The sequence below is a fragment of the Brienomyrus brachyistius genome, chromosome 2 (assembly GCF_023856365.1).
Source record: "Brienomyrus brachyistius isolate T26 chromosome 2, BBRACH_0.4, whole genome shotgun sequence".
In the NCBI taxonomy this organism is placed as follows: domain Eukaryota; kingdom Metazoa; phylum Chordata; class Actinopteri; order Osteoglossiformes; family Mormyridae; genus Brienomyrus; species Brienomyrus brachyistius.
This window is the reverse complement of record NC_064534.1, coordinates 35,891,465-35,913,669: the sequence shown is the minus strand read 5'-3', so window position 1 is coordinate 35,913,669 and position 22,205 is coordinate 35,891,465. Positions and strand designations below refer to the sequence as shown.

Below are 22,205 nucleotides of genomic sequence, written 5' to 3'. Positions count from 1 at the left end.
ATCGGCAGCGCCGGACCCACACCAAACATTCACCAAACTACTCAGCCGGCAGCCTACCACAATTATTCCATTCTTTCCGCATCCGCACACTTCCTTCTTTTTAACTCCTTTTCACTACCGCACAGGGTAATCGCCGCACGTCCCCCGCCGGCAAACATTACTCCTTTGCCTACTGCATGTAGGCTTCTCTTAACGACCCTCTGTTATCAACTCCGCTAACAGCCACAAAATCTCCGCCGCACGAAGCCCACTGGTAGCTGCTGAATCACATGCTTCCCCTAAACGTCGCGCTGTCAGAACACTGGGAGCTACACACACCAACAAGTCCATACTGCAGGCTGCAGCCAGAACAATTTTCTACATTCAAACATCGACGGCCTCTTCTCTCTAAAAATTCACCAGACCGCTTCTACCACCAGCAAAGAAGTTTCCATCCCTAATTCCTCTGTGATTCCCACTAACCTAAACATTAAGCTGGCATTGAAGGGTGTGAATTACCCCGGCCAATCTGTTCTTTTAAATACAGCTTTTAGCAAGTTTTGAAAGGAGAAGAGCAGAACTTGCTATGCCAATAATATCGAGTCTTCTGTGGCGAAGTGGTTTTTGCATAGAAAACAAAGCGGTCAGTTGAAGAGGAATAATATCAGTACTTTGTTTAAAACTGTGTGTAAAAAGCTGTCTCTTTATCATTAACAATAAGTTGTAAAACGTGAATGGGGAGTGACAGTCTTCAAGTTTGTGAGAAGATCGCGCCCTGGTGGAATAAAGGCACGAACAGCTTACAGCACCTAGAATTACCAGGAAGTATTTAGAGTAAAACGATTTCTAAAAGCTGCCTTTAGGAATGAGAGAAAAAAAAAATATATATATATAAAATAGTAAAATGGAAAGGGAGTGATAGATTTAAATTAATCGTGAAGTGGAGCGCCCCCTGTATAAAGTAAAAGTGAGAAAGGCTTACAGCACCTGGTATTCCCAGGAGGTCTCCCATCCAAGTACTAACCAGACCCTACCCTGCTTGGCTTCCGAGATCAGACGAGATGGGGCGTGTTCAGGGTGGTATGGCCATAAGCGAGGGATCCTACCAAAAACAGCCCTTTTGCATTACACGCGTCTATACATGCCAGTTAGTCCCATTGGATCCTACTCCTGTTTTTTTTTTTTTTTTTTATCTGACTCACACTGCAGCCCCACCATCCAATCGGCAGCGCCGGACCCACACCAAACATTCACCAAACTACTCAGCCGGCAGCCTACCACAATTATTCCATTCTTTCCGCATCCGCACACTTCCTTCTTTTTAACTCCTTTTCACTACCGCACAGGGTAATCGCCGCACGTCCCCCGCCGGCAAACATTACTCCTTTGCCTACTGCATGTAGGCTTCTCTTAACGACCCTCTGTTATCAACTCCGCTAACAGCCACAAAGTCTCCGCCGCACGAAGCCCACTGGTAGCTGCTGAATCACATGCTTCCCCAAAACGTCGCGCTGTCAGAACACTGGGAGCTACACACACCAACAAGTCCATACTGCAGGCTGCAGCCAGAACAATTTTCTACATTCAAACATCGACGGCCTCTTCTCTCTAAAAATTCACCAGACCGCTTCTACCACCAGCAAAGAAGTTTCCATCCCTAATTCCTCTGTGATTCCCACTAACCTAAACATTAAGCTGGCATTGAAGGGTGTGAATTACCCCGGCCAATCTGTTCTTTTAAATACAGCTTTTAGCAAGTTTTGAAAGGAGAAGAGCAGAACTTGCTATGCCAATAATATCGAGTCTTCTGTGGCGAAGTGGTTTTTGCATAGAAAACAAAGCGGTCAGTTGAAGAGGAATAATGTCAGTACTTTGTTTAAAACTGTGTGTAAAAAGCTGTCTCTTTATCATTAACAATAAGTTGTAAAACGTGAATGGGGAGTGACAGTCTTCAAGTTTGTGAGAAGATCGCGCCCTGGTGGAATAAAGGCACGAACAGCTTACAGCACCTAGAATTACTAGGAAGTATTTAGAGTAAAACGATTTCTAAAAGCTGCCTTTAGGAATGAGAGAAAAAATATATATATATATATAAAATAGTAAAATGGAAGGGGAGTGATAGATTTAAATTAATCGTGAAGTGGAGCGCCCCCTGTATAAATTAAAAGTGAGAAAAGCTTACAGCACCTGGTATTCCCAGGTGGTCTCCCATCCAAGTACTAACCAGAACCTACCCTGCTTAGCTTCTGAGATCAGACGAGATCGGGCGTGTTCAGGGTGGTATGGCCGTAAGCGGAAGATGCTACCAAAAACAGCCCTTTTGCATTACACGCGTCTATACATGCCAGTTAGTCCCATTGGATCCTACTCCTGGTTTTTTTTTTTTTTTTATCTGACTCACACTGCAGCACCACCATCCAATCGGCAGCGCCGGACCCACACCAAACATTCACCAAACTACTCAGCCGGCAGCCTACCACAATTATTCCATTCTTTCCGCATCCGCACACTTCCTTCTTTTTAACTCCTTTTCACTACCGCACAGGTTAATCGCCGCACGTCCCCCGCCGGCAAACATTACTCCTTTGCCTACTGCATGCAGGCTTCTCTTAACGACCCTCTGTTATCAACTCCGCTAACAGCCACAAAATCTCCGCCGCACGAAGCCCACTGGTAGCTGCTGAATCACATGCTTCCCCAAAACGTCGCGCTGTCAGAACACTGGGAGCTACACACACCAACAAGTCCATACTGCAGGCTGCAGCCAGAACAATTTTCTACATTCAAACATCGACGGCCTCTTCTCTCTAAAAATTCACCAGACTGCTTCTACCACCAGCAAAGAAGTTTCCATCCCTAATTCCTCTGTGATTCCCACTAACCTAAACATTAAGCTGGCATTGAAGGGTGTGAATTACCCCGGCCAATCTGTTCTTTTAAATACAGCTTTTAGCAAGTTTTGAAAGGAGAAGAGCAGAACTTGCTATGCCAATAATATTGAGTCTTCTGTGGCGAAGTGGTTTTTGCATAGAAAACAAAGCGGTCAGTTGAAGAGGAAAAATATCAGTACTTTGTTTAAAACTGTGTGTAAAAAGCTGTCTCTTTATCATTAACAATAAGTTGTAAAACGTGAATGGGGAGAAACAGTCTTCAAGTTTGTGAGAAGATCGCGCCCTGGTGGAATAAAGGCACGAACAGCTTACAGCACCTAGAATTACCAGGAAGTATTTGGAGTAAAACGGTGTGTAAAAGCTGCCTTTATGAATGAGAGAAAAATATATATATATATAAAATAGTAAAATGGAAGGGGAGTGATAGATTTAAATTAATCGTGAAGTGGAGCGCCCCCTGTATAAAGTAAAAGTGAGAAAAGCTTACAGCACCTGGTACTCCCAGGAGGTCTCCCATCCAAGTACTAACCAGACCCTACCCTGCTTGGCTTCCGAGATCGGATGAGATCGGGTGTGTTCAGGGTGGTATGGCCATAAGCGAGAGACGCGACCAAAAACAGCCCTTTTGCATTACACGCGTCTATACATGCCAGTTAGTCCCATTGGATCCTACTCCTGGTTTTTTTTTTTTTTATCTGACTCACACTGCAGCACCACCATCCAATCGGCAGCGCCGGACCCACACCAAACATTCACCAAACTACTCAGCCGGCAGCCTACCACAATTATTCCATTCTTTCCGCATCCGCACACTTCCTTCTTTTTAACTCCTTTTCACTACCGCACAGGTTAATCGCCGCACGTCCCCCGCCGGCAAACATTACTCCTTTGCCTACTGCATGCAGGCTTCTCTTAACGACCCTCTGTTATCAACTCCGCTAACAGCCACAAAATCTCCGCCGCACGAAGCCCACTGGTAGCTGCTGAATCACATGCTTCCCCAAAACGTCGCGCTGTTAGAAAACTGGGAGCTACACACACCAACAAGTCCATACTGCAGGCTGCAGCCAGAACAATTTCCTACATTCAAACATTGACGGCCTCTTCTCTCTAAAAATTCACCAGACCGCTTCTACCACCAGCAAAGAAGTTTCCATCCCTAATTCCTCTGTGATTCCCACTAACCTAAACATTAAGCTGGCATTGAAGGGTGTGAATTACCCCGGCCAATCTGTTCTTTTAAATACAGCTTTTAGCAAGTTTTGAAAGGAGAAGAGCAGAACTTGCTATGCCAATAATATTGAGTCTTCTGTGGCGAAGTGGTTTTTGCATAGAAAACAAAGCGGTCAGTTGAAGAGGAAAAATATCAGTACTTTGTTTAAAACTGTGTGTAAAAAGCTGTCTCTTTATCATTAACAATAAGTTGTAAAACGTGAATGGGGAGAAACAGTCTTCAAGTTTGTGAGAAGATCGCGCCCTGGTGGAATAAAGGCACGAACAGCTTACAGCACCTAGAATTACCAGGAAGTATTTGGAGTAAAACGGTGTGTAAAAGCTGCCTTTATGAATGAGAGAAAAATATATATATATATAAAATAGTAAAATGGAAGGGGAGTGATAGATTTAAATTAATCGTGAAGTGGAGCGCCCCCTGTATAAAGTAAAAGTGAGAAAAGCTTACAGCACCTGGTATTCCCAGGAGGTCTCCCATCCAAGTACTAACCAGACCCTACCCTGCTTGGCTTCCGAGATCGGATGAGATCGGGTGTGTTCAGGGTGGTATGGCCATAAGCGAGAGACGCGACCAAAAACAGCCCTTTTGCATTACACGCGTCTATACATGCCAGTTAGTCCCATTGGATCCTACTCCTGGTTTTTTTTTTTTTTATCTGACTCACACTGCAGCACCACCATCCAATCGGCAGCGCCGGACCCACACCAAACATTCACCAAACTACTCAGCCGGCAGCCTACCACAATTATTCCATTCTTTCCGCATCCGCACACTTCCTTCTTTTTAACTCCTTTTCACTACCGCACAGGTTAATCGCCGCACGTCCCCCGCCGGCAAACATTACTCCTTTGCCTACTGCATGCAGGCTTCTCTTAACGACCCTCTGTTATCAACTCCGCTAACAGCCACAAAATCTCCGCCGCACGAAGCCCACTGGTAGCTGCTGAATCACATGCTTCCCCAAAACGTCGCGCTGTTAGAAAACTGGGAGCTACACACACCAACAAGTCCATACTGCAGGCTGCAGCCAGAACAATTTTCTACATTCAAACATTGACGGCCTCTTCTCTCTAAAAATTCACCAGACCGCTTCTACCACCAGCAAAGAAGTTTCCATCCCTAATTCCTCTGTGATTCCCACTAACCTAAACATTAAGCTGGCATTGAAGGGTGTGAATTACCCCGGCCAATCTGTTCTTTTAAATACAGCTTTTAGCAAGTTTTGAAAGGAGAAGAGCAGAACTTGCTATGCCAATAATATCGAGTCTTCTGTGGCAAAGTGGTTTTTGCATAGAAAACAAAGCGGTCAGTTGAAGAGGAATAATATCAGTACTTTGTTTAAAACTGTGTGTAAAAAGCTGTCTCTTTATCATTAACAATAAGTTGTAAAACGTGAATGGGGAGTGACAGTCTTCAAGTTTGTGAGAAGATCGCGCCCTGGTGGAATAAAGGGACGAACAGCTTACAGCACCTAGAATTACCAGGAAGTATTTAGAGTAAAACGGTTTCTAAAAGCTGCCTTTATGAATGAGAGAAAAAAAAAATATATATATATATAAAATAGTAAAATGGAAGGGGAGTGATAGATTTAAATTAATCGTGAAGTGGAGCGCCCCCTGTATAAAGTAAAAGTGAGAAAAGCTTACAGCACTTGGTATTCCCAGGTGGTCTCCCATCCAAGTACTAACCAGAACCTACCCTGCTTAGCTTCCGAGATCAGACGAGATCGGGCGTGTTCAGGGTGGTATGGCCGTAAGCGGAAGATGCTACCAAAAACAGCCCTTTTGCATTACACGCGTCTATACATGCCAGTTAGTCCCATTGGATCCTACTCCTGGTTTTTTTTTTTTTTTTATCTGACTCACACTGCAGCACCACCATCCAATCGGCAGCGCCGGACCCACACCAAACATTCACCAAACTACTCAGCCGGCAGCCTACCACAATTATTCCATTCTTTCCGCATCCGCACACTTCCTTCTTTTTAACTCCTTTTCACTACCGCACAGGGTAATCGCCGCACGTCCCCCGCCGGCAAACATTACTCCTTTGCCTACTGCATGTAGGCTTCTCTTAACGACCCTCTGTTATCAACTCCGCTAACAGCCACAAAATCTCCGCCGCACGAAGCCCACTGGTAGCTGCTGAATCACATGCTTCCCCAAAACGTCGCGCTGTTAGAAAACTGGGAGCTACACACACCAACAAGTCCATACTGCAGGCTGCAGCCAGAACAATTTCCTACATTCAAACATTGACGGCCTCTTCTCTCTAAAAATTCACCAGACCGCTTCTACCACCAGCAAAGAAGTTTCCATCCCTAATTCCTCTGTGATTCCCACTAACCTAAACATTAAGCTGGCATTGAAGGGTGTGAATTACCCCGGCCAATCTGTTCTTTTAAATACAGCTTTTAGCAAGTTTTGAAAGGAGAAGAGCAGAACTTGCTATGCCAATAATATTGAGTCTTCTGTGGCGAAGTGGTTTTTGCATAGAAAACAAAGCGGTCAGTTGAAGAGGAAAAATATCAGTACTTTGTTTAAAACTGTGTGTAAAAAGCTGTCTCTTTATCATTAACAATAAGTTGTAAAACGTGAATGGGGAGAAACAGTCTTCAAGTTTGTGAGAAGATCGCGCCCTGGTGGAATAAAGGCACGAACAGCTTACAGCACCTAGAATTACCAGGAAGTATTTGGAGTAAAACGGTGTGTAAAAGCTGCCTTTATGAATGAGAGAAAAATATATATATATATAAAATAGTAAAATGGAAGGGGAGTGATAGATTTAAATTAATCGTGAAGTGGAGCGCCCCCTGTATAAAGTAAAAGTGAGAAAAGCTTACAGCACCTGGTATTCCCAGGAGGTCTCCCATCCAAGTACTAACCAGACCCTACCCTGCTTGGCTTCCGAGATCGGATGAGATCGGGTGTGTTCAGGGTGGTATGGCCATAAGCGAGAGACGCGACCAAAAACAGCCCTTTTGCATTACACGCGTCTATACATGCCAGTTAGTCCCATTGGATCCTACTCCTGGTTTTTTTTTTTTTTATCTGACTCACACTGCAGCACCACCATCCAATCGGCAGCGCCGGACCCACACCAAACATTCACCAAACTACTCAGCCGGCAGCCTACCACAATTATTCCATTCTTTCCGCATCCGCACACTTCCTTCTTTTTAACTCCTTTTCACTACCGCACAGGTTAATCGCCGCACGTCCCCCGCCGGCAAACATTACTCCTTTGCCTACTGCATGCAGGCTTCTCTTAACGACCCTCTGTTATCAACTCCGCTAACAGCCACAAAATCTCCGCCGCACGAAGCCCACTGGTAGCTGCTGAATCACATGCTTCCCCAAAACGTCGCGCTGTTAGAAAACTGGGAGCTACACACACCAACAAGTCCATACTGCAGGCTGCAGCCAGAACAATTTTCTACATTCAAACATTGACGGCCTCTTCTCTCTAAAAATTCACCAGACCGCTTCTACCACCAGCAAAGAAGTTTCCATCCCTAATTCCTCTGTGATTCCCACTAACCTAAACATTAAGCTGGCATTGAAGGGTGTGAATTACCCCGGCCAATCTGTTCTTTTAAATACAGCTTTTAGCAAGTTTTGAAAGGAGAAGAGCAGAACTTGCTATGCCAATAATATCGAGTCTTCTGTGGCAAAGTGGTTTTTGCATAGAAAACAAAGCGGTCAGTTGAAGAGGAATAATATCAGTACTTTGTTTAAAACTGTGTGTAAAAAGCTGTCTCTTTATCATTAACAATAAGTTGTAAAACGTGAATGGGGAGTGACAGTCTTCAAGTTTGTGAGAAGATCGCGCCCTGGTGGAATAAAGGGACGAACAGCTTACAGCACCTAGAATTACCAGGAAGTATTTAGAGTAAAACGGTTTCTAAAAGCTGCCTTTATGAATGAGAGAAAAAAAATATATATATATATATAAAATAGTAAAATGGAAGGGGAGTGATAGATTTAAATTAATCGTGAAGTGGAGCGCCCCCTGTATAAAGTAAAAGTGAGAAAAGCTTACAGCACCTGGTATTCCCAGGTGGTCTCCCATCCAAGTACTAACCAGAACCTACCCTGCTTAGCTTCCGAGATCAGACGAGATCGGGCGTGTTCAGGGTGGTATGGCCGTAAGCGGAAGATGCTACCAAAAACAGCCCTTTTGCATTACACGCGTCTATACATGCCAGTTAGTCCCATTGGATCCTACTCCTGGTTTTTTTTTTTTTTTTATCTGACTCACACTGCAGCACCACCATCCAATCGGCAGCGCCGGACCCACACCAAACATTCACCAAACTACTCAGCCGGCAGCCTACCACAATTATTCCATTCTTTCCGCATCCGCACACTTCCTTCTTTTTAACTCCTTTTCACTACCGCACAGGGTAATCGCCGCACGTCCCCCGCCGGCAAACATTACTCCTTTGCCTACTGCATGTAGGCTTCTCTTAACGACCCTCTGTTATCAACTCCGCTAACAGCCACAAAATCTCCGCCGCACGAAGCCCACTGGTAGCTGCTGAATCACATGCTTCCCCAAAACGTCGCGCTGTCAGAACACTGGGAGCTACACACACCAACAAATCCATACTGCAGGCTGCAGCCAGAACAATTTTCTACATTCAAACATCGACGGCCTCTTCTCTCTAAAAATTCACCAGACCGCTTCTACCACCAGCAAAGAAGTTTCCATCCCTAATTCCTCTGTGATTCCCACTAACCTAAACATTAAGCTGGCATTGAAGGGTGTGAATTACCCCGGCCAATCTGTTCTTTTAAATACAGCTTTTAGCAAGTTTTGAAAGGAGAAGAGCAGAACTTGCTATGCCAATAATATCGAGTCTTCTGTGGCGAAGTGGTTTTTGCATAGAAAACAAAGCGGTCAGTTGAAGAGGAATAATATCAGTACTTTGTTTAAAACTGTGTGTAAAAAGCTGTCTCTTTATCATTAACAATAAGTTGTAAAACGTGAATGGGGAGTGACAGTCTTCAAGTTTGTGAGAAGATCGCGCCCTGGTGGAATAAAGGCACGAACAGCTTACAGCACCTAGAATTACCAGGAAGTATTTAGAGTAAAACGATTTCTAAAAGCTGCCTTTATGAATGAGAGAAAAATATATATATATATAAAATAGTAAAATGGAAGGGGAGTGATAGATTTAAATTAATCGTGAAGTGGAGCGCCCCCTGTATAAAGTAAAAGTGAGAAAGGCTTACAGCACCTGGTATTCTCAGGAGGTCTCCCATCCAAGTACTAACCAGACCCTACCCTGCTTGGCTTCCGAGATCAGACGAGATGGGGCGTGTTCAGGGTGGTATGGCCATAAGCGAGGGATCCTACCAAAAACAGCCCTTTTGCATTACACGCGTCTATACATGCCAGTTAGTCCCATTGGATCCTACTCCTGGTTTTTTTTTTTTTTTTTATCTGACTCACACTGCAGCCCCACCATCCAATCGGCAGCGCCGGACCCACACCAAACATTCACCAAACTACTCAGCCGGCAGCCTACCACAATTATTCCATTCTTTCCGCATCCGCACACTTCCTTCTTTTTAACTCCTTTTCACTACCGCACAGGTTAATCGCCGCACGTCCCCCGCCGGCAAACATTACTCCTTTGCCTACTGCATGCAGGCTTCTCTTAACGACCCTCTGTTATCAACTCCGCTAACAGCCACAAAATCTCCGCCGCACGAAGCCCACTGGTAGCTGCTGAATCACATGCTTCCCCAAAACGTCGCGCTGTCAGAACACTGGGAGCTACACACACCAACAAGTCCATACTGCAGGCTGCAGCCAGAACAATTTTCTACATTCAAACATCGACGGCCTCTTCTCTCTAAAAATTCACCAGACTGCTTCTACCACCAGCAAAGAAGTTTCCATCCCTAATTCCTCTGTGATTCCCACTAACCTAAACATTAAGCTGGCATTGAAGGGTGTGAATTACCCCGGCCAATCTGTTCTTTTAAATACAGCTTTTAGCAAGTTTTGAAAGGAGAAGAGCAGAACTTGCTATGCCAATAATATTGAGTCTTCTGTGGCGAAGTGGTTTTTGCATAGAAAACAAAGCGGTCAGTTGAAGAGGAAAAATATCAGTACTTTGTTTAAAACTGTGTGTAAAAAGCTGTCTCTTTATCATTAACAATAAGTTGTAAAACGTGAATGGGGAGAAACAGTCTTCAAGTTTGTGAGAAGATCGCGCCCTGGTGGAATAAAGGCACGAACAGCTTACAGCACCTAGAATTACCAGGAAGTATTTGGAGTAAAACGGTGTGTAAAAGCTGCCTTTATGAATGAGAGAAAAATATATATATATATAAAATAGTAAAATGGAAGGGGAGTGATAGATTTAAATTAATCGTGAAGTGGAGCGCCCCCTGTATAAAGTAAAAGTGAGAAAAGCTTACAGCACCTGGTATTCCCAGGAGGTCTCCCATCCAAGTACTAACCAGACCCTACCCTGCTTGGCTTCCGAGATCGGATGAGATCGGGTGTGTTCAGGGTGGTATGGCCATAAGCGAGAGACGCGACCAAAAACAGCCCTTTTGCATTACACGCGTCTATACATGCCAGTTAGTCCCATTGGATCCTACTCCTGGTTTTTTTTTTTTTTATCTGACTCACACTGCAGCACCACCATCCAATCGGCAGCGCCGGACCCACACCAAACATTCACCAAACTACTCAGCCGGCAGCCTACCACAATTATTCAATTCTTTCCGCATCCGCACACTTCCTTCTTTTTAACTCCTTTTCACTACCGCACAGGTTAATCGCCGCACGTCCCCCGCCGGCAAACATTACTCCTTTGCCTACTGCATGCAGGCTTCTCTTAACGACCCTCTGTTATCAACTCCGCTAACAGCCACAAAATCTCCGCCGCACGAAGCCCACTGGTAGCTGCTGAATCACATGCTTCCCCAAAACGTCGCGCTGTTAGAAAACTGGGAGCTACACACACCAACAAGTCCATACTGCAGGCTGCAGCCAGAACAATTTTCTACATTCAAACATTGACGGCCTCTTCTCTCTAAAAATTCACCAGACCGCTTCTACCACCAGCAAAGAAGTTTCCATCCCTAATTCCTCTGTGATTCCCACTAACCTAAACATTAAGCTGGCATTGAAGGGTGTGAATTACCCCGGCCAATCTGTTCTTTTAAATACAGCTTTTAGCAAGTTTTGAAAGGAGAAGAGCAGAACTTGCTATGCCAATAATATCGAGTCTTCTGTGGCGAAGTGGTTTTTGCATAGAAAACAAAGCGGTCAGTTGAAGAGGAATAATATCAGTACTTTGTTTAAAACTGTGTGTAAAAAGCTGTCTCTTTATCATTAACAATAAGTTGTAAAACGTGAATGGGGAGTGACAGTCTTCAAGTTTGTGAGAAGATCGCGCCCTGGTGGAATAAAGGCACGAACAGCTTACAGCACCTAGAATGACCAGGAAGTATTTAGAGTTAAACGGTTTCTAAAAGCTGCCTTTATGAATGAGAGAAAAAAAAAATATATATATATAAAATAGTAAAATGGAAGGGGAGTGATAGATTTAAATTAATCGTGAAGTGGAGCGCCCCCTGTATAAAGAAAAAGTGAGAAAAGCTTACAGCACCTGGTATTCCCAGGTGGTCTCCCATCCAAGTACTAACCAGACCCTACCCTGCTTAGCTTCCGAGATCAGACGAGATCAGGCGTGTTCAGGGTGGTATGGCCGTAAGCGAGAGATGCTACCAAAAACAGCCCTTTTGCATTACACGCGTCTATACATGCCAGTTAGTCCCATTGGATACTACTAATGTTCTTTTTTTTTTTTTTATCTGACTCACACTGCAGCCCCACCATCCAATCGGCAGCGCCGGACCCACACCAAACATTCACCAAACTACTCAGCCGGCAGCCTATCACAATTATTCCATTCTTTCCGCATCCGCACACTTCCTTCTTTTTAACTCCTTTTCACTACCGCACAGGTTAATCGCCGCACGTCCCCCGCCGGCAAACATTACTCCTTTGCCTACTGCATGCAGGCTTCTCTTAACGACCCTCTGTTATCAACTCCGCTAACAGCCACAAAATCTCCGCCGCACGAAGCCCACTGGTAGCTGCTGAATCACATGCTTCCCCAAAACGTCGCGCTGTCAGAACACTGGGAGCTACACACACCAACAAGTCCATACTGCAGGCTGCAGCCAGAACAATTTTCTACATTCAAACATCGACGGCCTCTTCTCTCTAAAAATTCACCAGACCGCTTCTACCACCAGCAAAGAAGTTTCCATCCCTAATTCCTCTGTGATTCCCACTAACCTAAACATTAAGCTGGCATTGAAGGGTGTGAATTACCCCGGCCAATCTGTTCTTTTAAATACAGCTTTTAGCAAGTTTTGAAAGGAGAAGAGCAGAACTTGCTATGCCAATAATATCGAGTCTTCTGTGGCGAAGTGGTTTTTGCATAGAAAACAAAGCGGTCAGTTGAAGAGGAATAATATCAGTACTTTGTTTAAAACTGTGTGTAAAAAGCTGTCTCTTTATCATTAACAATAAGTTGTAAAACGTGAATGGGGAGTGACAGTCTTCAAGTTTGTGAGAAGATCGCGCCCTGGTGGAATAAAGGCACGAACAGCTTACAGCACCTAGAATTACCAGGAAGTATTTAGAGTAAAACGATTTCTAAAAGCTGCCTTTAGGAATGAGAGAAAAAAAAAATATATATATATAAAATAGTAAAATGGAAAGGGAGTGATAGATTTAAATTAATCGTGAAGTGGAGCGCCCCCTGTATAAAGTAAAAGTGAGAAAGGCTTACAGCACCTGGTATTCCCAGGAGGTCTCCCATCCAAGTACTAACCAGACCCTACCCTGCTTGGCTTCCGAGATCAGACGAGATGGGGCGTGTTCAGGGTGGTATGGCCATAAGCGAGGGATCCTACCAAAAACAGCCCTTTTGCATTACACGCGTCTATACATGCCAGTTAGTCCCATTGGATCCTACTCCTGGTTTTTTTTTTTTTTTTTATCTGACTCACACTGCAGCCCCACCATCCAATCGGCAGCGCCGGACCCACACCAAACATTCACCAAACTACTCAGCCGGCAGCCTACCACAATTATTCCATTCTTTCCGCATCCGCACACTTCCTTCTTTTTAACTCCTTTTCACTACCGCACAGGTTAATCGCCGCACGTCCCCCGCCGGCAAACATTACTCCTTTGCCTACTGCATGCAGGCTTCTCTTAACGACCCTCTGTTATCAACTCCGCTAACAGCCACAAAATCTCCGCCGCACGAAGCCCACTGGTAGCTGCTGAATCACATGCTTCCCCAAAACGTCGCGCTGTCAGAACACTGGGAGCTACACACACCAACAAGTCCATACTGCAGGCTGCAGCCAGAACAATTTTCTACATTCAAACATCGACGGCCTCTTCTCTCTAAAAATTCACCAGACCGCTTCTACCACCAGCAAAGAAGTTTCCATCCCTAATTCCTCTGTGATTCCCACTAACCTAAACATTAAGCTGGCATTGAAGGGTGTGAATTACCCCGGCCAATCTGTTCTTTTAAATACAGCTTTTAGCAAGTTTTGAAAGGAGAAGAGCAGAACTTGCTATGCCAATAATATCGAGTCTTCTGTGGCAAAGTGGTTTTTGCATAGAAAACAAAGCGGTCAGTTGAAGAGGAATAATATCAGTACTTTGTTTAAAACTGTGTGTAAAAAGCTGTCTCTTTATCATTAACAATAAGTTGTAAAACGTGAATGGGGAGTGACAGTCTTCAAGTTTGTGAGAAGATCGCGCCCTGGTGGAATAAAGGGACGAACAGCTTACAGCACCTAGAATTACCAGGAAGTATTTAGAGTAAAACGGTTTCTAAAAGCTGCCTTTATGAATGAGAGAAAAAAAAATATATATATATATAAAATAGTAAAATGGAAGGGGAGTGATAGATTTAAATTAATCGTGAAGTGGAGCGCCCCCTGTATAAAGTAAAAGTGAGAAAAGCTTACAGCACCTGGTATTCCCAGGTGGTCTCCCATCCAAGTACTAACCAGAACCTACCCTGCTTAGCTTCCGAGATCAGACGAGATCGGGCGTGTTCAGGGTGGTATGGCCGTAAGCGGAAGATGCTACCAAAAACAGCCCTTTTGCATTACACGCGTCTATACATGCCAGTTAGTCCCATTGGATCCTACTCCTGGTTTTTTTTTTTTTTTTATCTGACTCACACTGCAGCACCACCATCCAATCGGCAGCGCCGGACCCACACCAAACATTCACCAAACTACTCAGCCGGCAGCCTACCACAATTATTCCATTCTTTCCGCATCCGCACACTTCCTTCTTTTTAACTCCTTTTCACTACCGCACAGGGTAATCGCCGCACGTCCCCCGCCGGCAAACATTACTCCTTTGCCTACTGCATGTAGGCTTCTCTTAACGACCCTCTGTTATCAACTCCGCTAACAGCCACAAAATCTCCGCCGCACGAAGCCCACTGGTAGCTGCTGAATCACATGCTTCCCCAAAACGTCGCGCTGTCAGAACACTGGGAGCTACACACACCAACAAGTCCATACTGCAGGCTGCAGCCAGAACAATTTTCTACATTCAAACATCGACGGCCTCTTCTCTCTAAAAATTCACCAGACCGCTTCTACCACCAGCAAAGAAGTTTCCATCCCTAATTCCTCTGTGATTCCCACTAACCTAAACATTAAGCTGGCATTGAAGGGTGTGAATTACCCCGGCCAATCTGTTCTTTTAAATACAGCTTTTAGCAAGTTTTGAAAGGAGAAGAGCAGAACTTGCTATGCCAATAATATCGAGTCTTCTGTGGCGAAGTGGTTTTTGCATAGAAAACAAAGCGGTCAGTTGAAGAGGAATAATATCAGTACTTTGTTTAAAACTGTGTGTAAAAAGCTGTCTCTTTATCATTAACAATAAGTTGTAAAACGTGAATGGGGAGTGACAGTCTTCAAGTTTGTGAGAAGATCGCGCCCTGGTGGAATAAAGGCACGAACAGCTTACAGCACCTAGAATTACCAGGAAGTATTTAGAGTAAAACGATTTCTAAAAGCTGCCTTTAGGAATGAGAGAAAAAAAAAAAATATATATATAAAATAGTAAAATGGAAAGGGAGTGATAGATTTAAATTAATCGTGAAGTGGAGCGCCCCCTGTATAAAGTAAAAGTGAGAAAGGCTTACAGCACCTGGTATTCCCAGGAGGTCTCCCATCCAAGTACAACAACAACAACAACAAATTTATTTTTATATAGCGCATTATCACAACATTACATTGTCTCAAAGCGCTTTACAGTATCCTCACCCAAAGCCCCCAGTGAGTAAGCCATAGGCGACAGTGGCAAGGAAAAACTCCCTAGAAGGAAGAAACCTTGAGAGGGACCAGACTCAAAGGGGAAGCCCATCCTCCAGGGGCCGGCAGGGATAGTCAAATAGAGAGAGCCGAAGCCGAGTCTTCTTCCAATTGCCAGGCAACCAGAGGTAAGGCAGCGGGTCATACACGGAAGAACAGAACGGCGAGCTGGATGCAGGGACGTCACTGGTGGTGGTCGGGTGTGCTGGATATCTTGATAGATTGAGGTCTCCAGGCATCACCCCCAGGAGGAGTAGGGGAAATAAAATGTACAATTAGGCATAGTAGAGGAGGCTATTGGCAGTGCTAAAAGCTAGGTGAGTACAATATGAAGTGCAATCTGCAAGCTCCGGCAGATATGGCTATGGCAGCATCAGTAGGAGGGAGAGGCAAGTGGGAATGCCGGCATGGGGAGTCCCTGAAATGTCAGCACTCCAGTTCCACAAGAGATTGCAAAGCTAGAGTGACAGCACTGACAATCCAGTTCATCCAAAGCCAATGGCACCGATCCCCACCCAGCTCTACACCTCACACTACAGGTCTGACTGGGAGTGAAGAGTTAGCTAGGGCTAGAACTAGTGTCCCTATACGCTAAACTAAACAGGTGTGTTTTTAGTCTGGACTTGAATATTGAGAGTGAACCTGAAACCCGCACATCCGGTGGAAGACCATTCCACAGCAGAGGAGCTTTGTAGGAGAAAGCTCTGCAGCCTGCCGTAGCTCTTTCTACCCTAGGCACTAACAGATATCCCATGGCTTGAGAGCGAAGCAAGCGTGGAGGGTTGTATGTGGTCAGCAGTTCACTAAGGTATTCTGGTGCAAGGCCATTTAGTGCTTTATAAGTTAATAGCAGTATTTTATAGTCAATTCGAGACTTAACTGGCAGCCAATGAAGAGAGGATAAGACCGGTGTAATATGATCAAATTTTTTAGTGTTTGTTAGAACTCTGGCTGCAGCATTCTGTACCATCTGAAGTTTATGCAAGGATCCAGACGGGCAACCCGATAGGAGGGCATTACAGTAATCCAGTCTGGAACTTACGAAGGCATGTATTAGTTTTTCTGCATCATTAAGTGAGAGCATCTTACGAAGCTTGGCTATGTTCCGTAGATGATAAAATGCAGTTCTAGTAATACTTCTTATGTGAGCATCAAAGCATAGATCTGAATCGACAAGAACGCCAAGATTTCTAACTACCATGTTAGGTTGTGTAGGAAGGTTACCAACGTTGAGGTGGTGGAACTTATTTCTAGCAGCCTTGGGACCAATTACCAGAACTTCAGTTTTTTCTGTGTTTAACATAAGGAAATTTTTTGCCATCCAGCACTGGATATCTAATAGACAGTCTTCTAACCGAGATAGCAGTGATATATCATCAGGGTTAACAGATATGTACAACTGTGTATCATCTGCATAACAATGAAACCCAATACCATGATTTCTAATAATGTTACCAAGAGGTAGCATGTATAGGGTAAACAGTAGCGGGCCCAGGACTGATCCCTGTGGGACACCATATTCAACTTTAGTGGCCTTGGATGATTCATTGTTCACATGGGCATACTGATAGCGATCAGACAAATATGAGCGGAACCAAGAGAGCGCTGTCCCTGTAATGCCAACTACACCTTCTAACCGGTCCAAGAGGATATTATGGTCCACAGTATCGAACGCTGCAGTTAAATCTAGCAATACCAACAGAGATACACAGCCACGGTCAGAAGCCACAAGTAGATCATTCATTACTTTGACTAGAGCAGTTTCTGTGCTATGGTTTGGTCTAAAGCCAGACTGATATAATTCATTGGCATTAGTTTTTTGTAGGAAAGAGGACAACTGACGAACTACAACCTTTTCCATGATCTTTGAAATGAAAGGAAGATTTGAGATAGGTCTATAGTTTCCTAAAACACTGGGTTCAAGATTTGGTTTCTTTAGGACGGGTCTGATAACAGCCATTTTAAAAGGTTTTGGAACATATCCAAGCCTAAGAGAAGAGTTTAACACATTTAACACGGTAGTGCCAATCTGTGGTGCAATTTCCTTGAAGAATTTTGTAGGAATTGGGTCTACAAGGCTAGTAGAGGATTTACAGGAGAAAATTAAGCTCAAAAGTTCTGAGTGTGTAATAGGAATGAATGATTCAAAGGTCTCATTATTGGTAGGCATAAGACTAGCAGGAGGCAGGCAGCCGTAAGTAGGTAAAGGTGTGCACTGTATAGTCTGTCTAATTGTAGTTATCTTACCATTAAAAAATGTAAGAAAGACATCACTCTTAAGAGCTTGTGGGATTTGCAAGTTTAATGAGGAATTCTGTGTTATCCTAGCCACGGATTCAAATAGGAATTTAGGATTGGTTTTGTTCATGTCTATTAATCTGGAGAGATACACAGACCGAGCAGTTACTAGTGCTTGTCTGTATTTAGAGAGGCTCTCTTTCCAGGCAGATTTGAAAACTTCCAGTTTAGTTGAGCGCCATTTTCGCTCTAGCTTGCGTGATGCCTGTTTGAGTTCACGTGTATTATCAGAGTACCAGGGGGCAGGTTTGTTATTGCTATGCTTTATACTCCTAAGTGGAGCCACAAGATCTAGAGTGCTGCGAAGGGATTTTTCCATGTTCGAAGTTGCCTGTTCAAGTTCATTTACACACGATGCTTCAGATGTAAGGCTAAAGGGCTGTGGAAGTTGTTTCATAAATGTTGTTGTAGTTAGTGCCTTAATAGAACGTCTGATTCTATACTTTGGAGTGGTGGTCAACAGGAGGCTATACTGGATTTCAAATGTTAACAAGTAATGATCTGAGAGCAGAGGACTCTGTGGCATAATAGACACATGTTCTACCAGGATGCCATGACTAATGATCAAATCAAGGGTATGGTTACAGACATGAGTAGGCCCGACTACATTCTGACATACACCTACAGAGTCAAGAATAGCTGCAAACGCTGTTTTTAAAGGATCATTATCCTTCTCCATATGAATGTTAAAATCACCCACAATAACGGCTTTGTCAGTACTGACCACCAGGTTTGTTAAAAAATCAGCAAATTCCTTAAGAAAATCACTGTACGGCCCAGGCGGTCTATACACAATAACCATGGTGATTTGGGGTGATGAACTAGAAAGAGATGAGCCAGCAAGGCTAAGAACAAGAGTTTCAAATGTGCTGAAACTCACACCACATTTCTCAGACACTCCTAAGTTGGACTGAAAAATTGCAGCAACACCACCACCTTTGCGATTTGGTCGCGGGTTATGCTTATAACTGTATTCCGCTGGAGTAGATTCATTTAGTGCCATGAATTCATCTGGTTTAAGCCAGGTCTCAGTAAGGCACAGGGCACCAAGACTAAAATCAGTAATTATTTCATTTATTAATAGTGCTTTAGGGGCCAGTGATCTTATATTCAGAAGTCCAAGTTTAAGTTTAAATATTGCATCACAACTGTTTTCTAGTAACGGATTCATTGTGATTTTAATTAAGTTATTATGGCACACTCCACGGTGGAATAGTCCTCCATGATTAGAGACGCGGGGAGCAGACACAGTCTCAATGAAATGAACCCTAGGCGACGACTCTAAGCGACTAGCAGGCGGTCGGTTATGCCGGTTTGCCTGCCGCCTGGACTTGGCTCTAGTTAGTCAGCGATTTGCCTGTAGACTACGAGCTATGCTTTTAGACAGGAGGTCGGCACCAGCCCGCGAGGGGTGAATACCGTCCCTCTTCAAAAGCCCAGGCCTACCCCAGAACATCCTCCAGTTGTCTATATAACCTACACCATTTATCGGGCACCATTCCGACAGCCAGCGATGTAGCGACGATAATCTGCTGTACATTTCATCGCCACGTCTAGCAGGGATGGGGCCAGAGCACGTTACTGACACACACATCTTCTTCGCAATGTTGCACACCTCTTTAAAATTTGCCTTTGTGATCTCCGATTGCCTCAATCGGACATCATTAGTGCCGACGTGGATAACTATCTGAGAGTATTTACGTTTACTTTTAGCCAGCACTTTTAAATTTGCCGAGATGTCGGTCGCTCTGGCACCCGGGAGACAATTTACAATGGTCGCTGGAGTCGCTACTCTCACGTTTCTTAGAATAGAATCACCAATTATTAGAGCACTTTCAACAGGCGTCTCAGTGGGAGTTTCACTGAGTGGGGAGAACCTGTTGGAAACGCGGATAGGCGAATGGTGCCGGTGTAAGTTTGGTTTGGATTTGCGACTATGCCGCCGGGTCGTCACCCACTCGCCTTGCTGCGAAGGCTCTGCTGCCGGAGCAGGGGGAGACTTACTGGCTATCGCGGACATATCCGGAGCCGCTAACACTGAGTCAATAAAACTCTCATTCTCCTGAATGTTATGTAACGTCCGGATACGTCCCTCTAACACTACAATCTTCTCCGTCAGTCTAGCGACTAACTGACACTTCTCACATGTATAAATACCGCTAATGACTGGAGAAGAATAGCTAAACATATTACACTCAGAACACGGAACAGTAGACATGGCGTTGTACTTACGTAAACTGAGGCTGTAAGGCTGGAAGCACCTTCTTAATTGAACGAAGATCGTGGGTCTAACCAGACCCTACCCTGCTTGGCTTCCGAGATCAGACGAGATGGGGCGTGTTCAGGGTGGTATGGCCATAAGCGAGGGATCCTACCAAAAACAGCCCTTTTGCATTACACGCGTCTATACATGCCAGTTAGTCCCATTGGATCCTACTCCTGGTTTTTTTTTTTTTTTTTATCTGACTCACACTGCAGCCCCACCATCCAATCGGCAGCGCCGGACCCACACCAAACATTCACCAAACTACTCAGCCGGCAGCCTACCACAATTATTCCATTCTTTCCGCATCCGCACACTTCCTTCTTTTTAACTCCTTTTCACTACCGCACAGGGTAATCGCCGCACGTCCCCCGCCGGCAAACATTACTCCTTTGCCTACTGCATGTAGGCTTCTCTTAACGACCCTCTGTTATCAACTCCGCTAACAGCCACAAAATCTCCGCCGCACGAAGCCCACTGGTAGCTGCTGAATCACATGCTTCCCCAAAACGTCGCGCTGTCAGAACACTGGGAGCTACACACACCAACAAGTCCATACTGCAGGCTGCAGCCAGAACAATTTTCTACATTCAAACATCGACGGCCTCTTCTCTCTAAAAATTCACCAGACCGCTTCTACCACCAGCAAAGAAGTTTCCATCCCTAATTCCTCTGTGATTCCCACTAACCTAAACATTAAGCTGGCATTGAAGGGTGTGAATTACCCCGGCCAATCTGTTCTTTTAAATACAGCTTTTAGCAAGTTTTGAAAGGAGAAGAGCAGAACTTGCTATGCCAATAATATCGAGTCTTCTGTGGCGAAGTGGTTTTTGCATAAAAAACAAAGCGGTCAGTTGAAGAGGAATAATGTCAGTACTTTGTTTAAAACTGTGTGTAAAAAGCTGTCTCTTTATCATTAACAATAAGTTGTAAAACGTGAATGGGGAGTGACAGTCTTCAAGTTTGTGAGAAGATCGCGCCCTGGTGGAATAAAGGCACGAACAGCTTACAGCACCTAGAATTACTAGGAAGTATTTAGAGTAAAACGATTTCTAAAAGCTGCCTTTAGGAATGAGAGAAAAAAAATATATATATATATAAAATAGTAAAATGGAAGGGGAGTGATAGATTTAAATTAATCGTGAAGTGGAGCGCCCCCTGTATAAATTAAAAGTGAGAAAAGCTTACAGCACCTGGTATTCCCAGGTGGTCTCCCATCCAAGTACTAACCAGAACCTACCCTGCTTAGCTTCTGAGATCAGACGAGATCGGGCGTGTTCAGGGTGGTATGGCCGTAAGCGGAAGATGCTACCAAAAACAGCCCTTTTGCATTACAAGCGTCTATACATGCCAGTTAGTCCCATTGGATCCTACTCCTGGTTTTTTTTTTTTTTTTATCTGACTCACACTGCAGCCCCACCATCCAATCGGCAGCGCCGGACCCACACCAAACATTCACCAAACTACTCAGCCGGCAGCCTACCACAATTATTCCATTCTTTCCGCATCCGCACACTTCCTTCTTTTTAACTCCTTTTCACTACCGCACAGGGTAATCGCCGCACGTCCCCCGCCGGCAAACATTACTCCTTTGCCTACTGCATGCAGGCTTCTCTTAACGACCCTCTGTTATCAACTCCGCTAACAGCCACAAAATCTCCGCCGCACGAAGCCCACTGGTAGCTGCTGAATCACATGCTTCCCCAAAACGTCGCGCTGTCAGAACACTGGGAGCTACACACACCAACAAGTCCATACTGCAGGCTGCAGCCAGAACAATTTTCTACATTCAAACATCGACGGCCTCTTCTCTCTAAAAATTCACCAGACCGCTTCTACCACCAGCAAAGAAGTTTCCATCCCTAATTCCTCTGTGATTCCCACTAACCTAAACATTAAGCTGGCATTGAAGGGTGTGAATTACCCCGGCCAATCTGTTCTTTTAAATACAGCTTTTAGCAAGTTTTGAAAGGAGAAGAGCAGAACTTGCTATGCCAATAATATCGAGTCTTCTGTGGCGAAGTGGTTTTTGCATAGAAAACAAAGCGGTCAGTTGAAGAGGAATAATGTCAGTACTTTGTTTAAAACTGTGTGTAAAAAGCTGTCTCTTTATCATTAACAATAAGTTGTAAAACGTGAAT

At 44.4% G+C, this 22,205-nt stretch overlaps 13 non-coding genes across 13 annotated transcripts; all 13 read right to left on the bottom strand.

Annotated features, from left to right (window-relative positions):
- Positions 1 to 954: 954 nt before the first annotated feature.
- Positions 955 to 1,073, bottom strand: LOC125736384 (5S ribosomal RNA). The gene has a single exon (XR_007395663.1). It is a non-coding gene; the product is annotated as a 5S ribosomal RNA (ribosomal RNA).
- A 1,081-nt stretch (positions 1,074 to 2,154) lies between these two features.
- LOC125735592 (5S ribosomal RNA) lies at positions 2,155 to 2,273 on the bottom strand. Its single transcript, XR_007394886.1, has one exon. It is a non-coding gene; the product is annotated as a 5S ribosomal RNA (ribosomal RNA).
- A 1,077-nt stretch (positions 2,274 to 3,350) lies between these two features.
- LOC125732317 (5S ribosomal RNA) lies at positions 3,351 to 3,469 on the bottom strand. Its single transcript, XR_007391716.1, has one exon. It is a non-coding gene; the product is annotated as a 5S ribosomal RNA (ribosomal RNA).
- A 1,075-nt stretch (positions 3,470 to 4,544) lies between these two features.
- On the bottom strand, positions 4,545 to 4,663 carry LOC125734760 (5S ribosomal RNA). The gene has a single exon (XR_007394063.1). It is a non-coding gene; the product is annotated as a 5S ribosomal RNA (ribosomal RNA).
- Positions 4,664 to 5,743: 1,080 nt separating this feature from the next.
- On the bottom strand, positions 5,744 to 5,862 carry LOC125735500 (5S ribosomal RNA). The gene has a single exon (XR_007394795.1). It is a non-coding gene; the product is annotated as a 5S ribosomal RNA (ribosomal RNA).
- A 1,077-nt stretch (positions 5,863 to 6,939) lies between these two features.
- Positions 6,940 to 7,058, bottom strand: LOC125734748 (5S ribosomal RNA). Its single transcript, XR_007394051.1, has one exon. It is a non-coding gene; the product is annotated as a 5S ribosomal RNA (ribosomal RNA).
- Positions 7,059 to 8,138: 1,080 nt separating this feature from the next.
- Positions 8,139 to 8,257, bottom strand: LOC125733645 (5S ribosomal RNA). The gene has a single exon (XR_007392983.1). It is a non-coding gene; the product is annotated as a 5S ribosomal RNA (ribosomal RNA).
- A 1,077-nt stretch (positions 8,258 to 9,334) lies between these two features.
- Positions 9,335 to 9,453, bottom strand: LOC125736641 (5S ribosomal RNA). The gene has a single exon (XR_007395916.1). It is a non-coding gene; the product is annotated as a 5S ribosomal RNA (ribosomal RNA).
- Positions 9,454 to 10,531: 1,078 nt separating this feature from the next.
- LOC125734737 (5S ribosomal RNA) lies at positions 10,532 to 10,650 on the bottom strand. Its single transcript, XR_007394040.1, has one exon. It is a non-coding gene; the product is annotated as a 5S ribosomal RNA (ribosomal RNA).
- A 1,078-nt stretch (positions 10,651 to 11,728) lies between these two features.
- On the bottom strand, positions 11,729 to 11,847 carry LOC125733118 (5S ribosomal RNA). The gene has a single exon (XR_007392475.1). It is a non-coding gene; the product is annotated as a 5S ribosomal RNA (ribosomal RNA).
- Positions 11,848 to 12,927: 1,080 nt separating this feature from the next.
- On the bottom strand, positions 12,928 to 13,046 carry LOC125736382 (5S ribosomal RNA). Its single transcript, XR_007395662.1, has one exon. It is a non-coding gene; the product is annotated as a 5S ribosomal RNA (ribosomal RNA).
- Positions 13,047 to 14,128: 1,082 nt separating this feature from the next.
- Positions 14,129 to 14,247, bottom strand: LOC125733644 (5S ribosomal RNA). Its single transcript, XR_007392982.1, has one exon. It is a non-coding gene; the product is annotated as a 5S ribosomal RNA (ribosomal RNA).
- Positions 14,248 to 21,245: 6,998 nt separating this feature from the next.
- Positions 21,246 to 21,364, bottom strand: LOC125735591 (5S ribosomal RNA). Its single transcript, XR_007394885.1, has one exon. It is a non-coding gene; the product is annotated as a 5S ribosomal RNA (ribosomal RNA).
- Between the last annotated feature and the right edge of the window lie 841 nt (positions 21,365 to 22,205).